Source organism: Panicum virgatum, chromosome 9N, assembly GCF_016808335.1.
Source record: "Panicum virgatum strain AP13 chromosome 9N, P.virgatum_v5, whole genome shotgun sequence".
Lineage (NCBI taxonomy): Eukaryota > Viridiplantae > Streptophyta > Magnoliopsida > Poales > Poaceae > Panicum > Panicum virgatum.
In genome coordinates this window covers 62,027,968-62,032,988 of record NC_053153.1, presented here as the reverse complement: position 1 = coordinate 62,032,988, position 5,021 = coordinate 62,027,968, and the positions used below count along the sequence as shown (strand labels likewise).

At 39.1% G+C, this 5,021-nt stretch overlaps 1 long non-coding RNA gene across 12 annotated transcripts; it reads right to left on the bottom strand.

Annotated features, from left to right (window-relative positions):
- Positions 1-201: 201 nt before the first annotated feature.
- On the bottom strand, positions 202-4,788 carry LOC120688954. 12 transcript variants are annotated; one of them, XR_005681203.1, is made up of 9 exons: positions 4,590-4,788; positions 4,034-4,276; positions 3,932-3,965; positions 2,535-3,850; positions 2,376-2,437; positions 1,156-1,386; positions 917-1,069; positions 660-731; positions 202-570 (listed from the first exon to the last, which is right to left on the bottom strand). It is a non-coding gene; the product is annotated as an uncharacterized LOC120688954 (long non-coding RNA). The 12 variants fall into 12 exon arrangements; XR_005681199.1 differs by having other exon boundaries at positions 2,535-2,596; positions 3,252-4,276; XR_005681198.1 differs by having other exon boundaries at positions 2,535-3,621; positions 3,711-4,276.
- Between the last annotated feature and the right edge of the window lie 233 nt (positions 4,789-5,021).

Below are 5,021 nucleotides of genomic sequence, written 5' to 3'. Positions count from 1 at the left end.
AACTCTGATGATTGGAACGATCGTTCATGATTATCAGCATTGCTGAGCTGATAGGAATTGTTGATAGGGCGCTCATCATTAATTTTATCAAGACCAACATTTTCATCGTTCAATGCACCGGCTTCCTCTGCAAATAGTTTGTACTAATATAAGAATATATAGTAGCAAAACTTGAACTCAATTCTAGTTGCTCAAGTGGAATGCGAGGAACTCTACTGGGCATCGTACTCCATTCATGTTGTAGAGATATTATGACAACCATACATACTCCAATACCAGAGTAGAAATATTTGAGAAATATTACAAAGCAGGTAGAAGTGTGTAAAGGTCCAACTAATTTGTAAGATCCCTGTGATCTTGACCCATCCAAATTACAAGTAATGTATTTGTAACACCACAAATATGTAACGCGTCTATCACCTTTCTTTTTTTGATGCACTTCACGCTTCCTCAGACATATTGCATCCTTCTCTTCTTGAGACATTGCTGCATGCCTTGCTCTATCCCTTTCCCGCTTACGGTTCTTTGCATTATTGTCTGTTGACTGTGAATTGGATGCACTGTCAGCTCCTGCGATGTAAATAGCAGAACATATATAGTCAGTGCATATATTTTTCTAATTCAAGTAATCCCTCCCATCATGTTTATTCATCAGTTACCTTCATTAGTGTAGTTTGTCAAATCACCAAATGGAGCACGAGAACATTTTGTTTCCATGGAATTCTGACATTCTAAAACCACACACCATAAAAATCCAAAGTTAGTCAAATTCTATAATATAATAAATATGATTGGACAGCACATGACACATAGCAGATAGAAGTATTAATATATGCAACTAATTGATGAAATGTTGACCCATGCAGTTTACAGGGTAATATATATGTAGAGCAACAAATATGGAATTCACCAGCACATTTCTTTTTTTTACGTGCTTCACGCTGCCTCAGGTTTCTTGCATTCTTCTGTTCTTGAGACATTGAAGCATACCTTGCTCTATCCCTTTCCCGCTTACATTGCTTTTTATCATTGTTTGCTGACTGTGAATTGAGTGCGCTCTCAGCCTCTACTGTACAATTAGCATAACATATATAATCAGTGCGTCTATTTTTGTAATGCAAGTAATCCCTACTATCATGTTTATTCATTAGTTACCTGCATTAGAGAGGTTCGTCAAATCGCCAAATGGAGCATGAGAACAGTTTGTTTCCATAGATTCCTTTAACAGTCGTTGTCAATAGCTGCAAATGTCATAGCCAGCATTTCCTGCTTTGGTCTAAAATTATGTAGGCGTGTCTTCAATAGAAGCTCTGGCAGAAATAGTAGAATCGTGTTTAGCCCTGTGAGACTGTAAACCGAAGTGAGATCTTTCTCCCCAGCATTGTTCTACATTGAGTAATCAACCAAGAGAGTTCTGCATGAATTTTGGTAAACAAAAGACACTGACTATTATAACAGGACAAGCCTAGATTCTAGGTAATATTAACATGATGCTGAAAAGGCTTTTTTTCCCCTTCCAAAACCCTCCTTCTGAAATCAAGTTTTCTCAGACATACCACCCCTAATTAGGAATGCTGAAGGCCAAAAATCTTTCCACCTTTACAGCATTATTAAACTTCTATGGTTTTCTAAGAATAAAATAAAGCTATTGCTGCAAAATAAATACTAGTGATATCCTAGGGCTCCAAATAAAATAGAAGATAAATATGATTACAAAACACTAAATTCACAGTACAGTTACTGCATCAAATCAAAGGGAATCCATAAAGTTCATAACAATGGAATTTGAATTGTAAAGTCCTTTTGCACGGATTTTTTGTGGATAACTAAGGCAGCAGTGACTATTACAATGTACTTTCAGACTGCACAAAAGAACCATTTTGTTAAGACCAAATTAGACAGCAGCAGGAAAAGTGACTACTATCAAATATCCAATGACTCCAATGGCAATCTCTCAGGACAGATGTTAAACAGAGCAATCAATTATTCTGAGCAGAAAACACCGAAAATACGTATCAAGGTGAATAACAATAAAAGTTTGGCAATCAATACTGCTGCTATATACAGTGGTTTGGGCCTTGACATTTCCCCATCTTCGTCCACGGAAGGCAACCTAGATGGGACTGCTGGGGCTCCGGTGCCTGAAGTTTTGGCTGATGAATCTCCACGTACCATTTTTGAGGTTAAGTTTTGCCCTACTTGTGTTCATCATGGTGAAGGATGATTCTTTTGAGAGTTAAGTAGCTAACGCATTGTGTTGCTTGAACAGATAATGACCTGCCATTTTATTCCTGGAGGTCACTTGCTCTCCCCCCTCACAGGAAATGTTCTGGAACTGAGACAAAAGCCTAAAGCTATGATAAAACATGAAGCACCTGAATTTAATGATGGCAAAGCAGAATTGCACAGAGGTCGGGGCCAAACAGCCTCTGCTACACTGGATATCAAAGATAAGAATGCCAAGGAAGTCAAGTATGATGAAAAGGAAGATAGGGTTCCCAAATTCAAGAGTTCAAAATGCAGAGTTAACAAACCATCTACTGTGAATAAGGGAACCATGCCTCATGTACAGGATGTTTCAGATGATACTGGTTCCCTACAATCACAAAGACAGAACATTCAGTTGAGGCGTTTGAAAAATTTACTGGTGGGATTTCAGATCAAATGCAGGGATCAAAGAAGGGTCCATTAAAAAGACACGTTAATGACAAAAACAAAGACAGTAAGAAAGAAACTTCACTTGATCATGGATTTTCATATAAAATCAGTTATGATTCTGAAGAGTACAACAATCAACATTCTATCAGTTCTAGTCACCTTGAAAGCATTCATAGCAAAACTTTGTTGCTGGAGAGGGAGAAGGAAAAAGTAGTGCATGTAAAACAGGAAGTATCTCAGTACAAAAGTAAGGAAATGAGAAGCCTGTTTGATGCAGAATGCGTGGATATCATGGAAGGAAATGTTGATAGAAATTATTCAGGACTGATAAAAGGCAAGAACAAGAAAGTTTCCTCTTCGCAAGCTGCCCTGTCTGGGAAGAAGCTCAATTTCAAGGCACAGAAACAATTGAATGAAGGCAGACACAGAAAATCTTATGGTGAAGATCAAGATTATGCTTTAGACCCTACAATTGATTTGGCTAATTCATATCCAAAAGATAAGAGTGTGAAGCTTGATAAAAAAAACATTTTATTTGGGGAGACTGGTACCAAATCAGGAGTTGGAAATGATGGTGAGTTCAAGATCTCTACCTTGTTTGATAACAAATCAGATCCTTTGCCATTAGTATATACGAATGGGACTGCATAATCATCCACATCCCTGACTGCGCCAGCACCTATTGTAATAAATGAACAATGGGTGTGCTCCGACAAGTGTGAGAACTGGCGCCTTCTACCCTATGGGATGAATCCAGATATAAAAATGGCGGTGTAGCATGCAGAGTTGGCTGTAAGTGCATCCACTTTATTCATTTCTTGCAAGTACTGTTATATGTGTTGTTTGGTATAAGCAGGTTTATTTTGATATTTGCTACATATTGTAGGCCTGGAATGAATAGCTGCAAAATATCTGAAGATGAGACCACAAGAGCCCTTCGTGCTCTTTATATAGTTCCTGCACCTGAAAATAGTATTAAGGATGGTGGTCATGATGATACGGCAGGCATAGTCGCAGCTATTGCTCCAACTTTTAAGGGAAATATACAGTACATCAGTATATCGGGGAAGGTGAAAGGTTCCCATGGTGGAGCCAATGTAGGAAATGATTTTTGACTTGGCTGATATGTCAAAGCCCTCAAAGGAACCACATGTTCCTTCTAGTAGTAAAACTGATGGTGTTGATTGCTTCCCTAAACTCAAGGAAAAACGGAAGATAGCAGAATCATCAGATAAAGGTGAATCACCTAAAGTATTGTGAGGTTTACTAATACCTTTCTCTTGTTTTGATTCTAATGGTTTACATTTCTGCAGGAGAAATTGTTGAGAAAGATCAGTCAAATCCAATGAGTAGTGTAGGAGTTGATCGTGATAACCTGAGAGCATCAAAGAAAATGAAGAAAGAATCCAATGGCCCTGTGATGAAACATCAGCCCTTGGAGTTTGAAATAAGCAAAAGTAGTCCTGCCAATGTGACTCTGAAAGGCATGCAGAAGCGTAGTGGTATTTCACCTGGCATGGCAAATTTTCAGAAACATGGGCATGCTGGAGAAATATGGTGACTGACTACATCCTGTCTAGAAGATTTTAGAAGATTTTCTAGCAGTACGGAGTAGTATCTAATAAGAGATTAATACAGCAGTAAAGAACATTACAAAACGGAATATATTATACAGTAGACTCACGGTAAGCATCATGTAACTGAATTCAAGACATTCATGCTCCAATTGATTCAGGACTCACGGTAAGCATCATGTAACTGAATTCACGGTAAGCATCATGTAACTGAATTCAAAACATTCATGCTCCAATTTTCAAGACAGATGAGCATAGATCCCCGGTTTCAACACATTAATGCTCCAATTGATTCAGGAATTCAATGGCAAAAGTCCAAGCACAATTCTTTTTGAGCATAGATCCCCAATTTCATACCTCAGCAAAAGAACGGTTGATTCCCGCCGCAGTGGAACGCCTGCGCCCGCGCGGCACTCGACGGAGGCTACGTCGACGTCGCCTACGACCGCCAAGCGCAGGGTTTGCTGCTCCGGCTCGATGAGGACGCGCGACCTAGCGCGAGGCCGCTGGCCACCGCAGCGTGTCGACGGCGCCGAGTTGGCGGAGGAGGAACTGCGAGCAGGGTTTACGTTATCACTGATACATGGTTTATCAGTGCCCTCCGGTATCGATAATCGATTGAAAATCGGTGAAATATCGCTAAAATCGACTGATAAGGAAGATCAAATTCAAATATCGATAATCAATGATTTATCATTGATAATCGATGCAAATCGGTCGATTTATCGAAAATTCGGCTGAGAAATCTATTTAGCAGATGGAAAATAGAAATTTTTATAGTATTTTTAT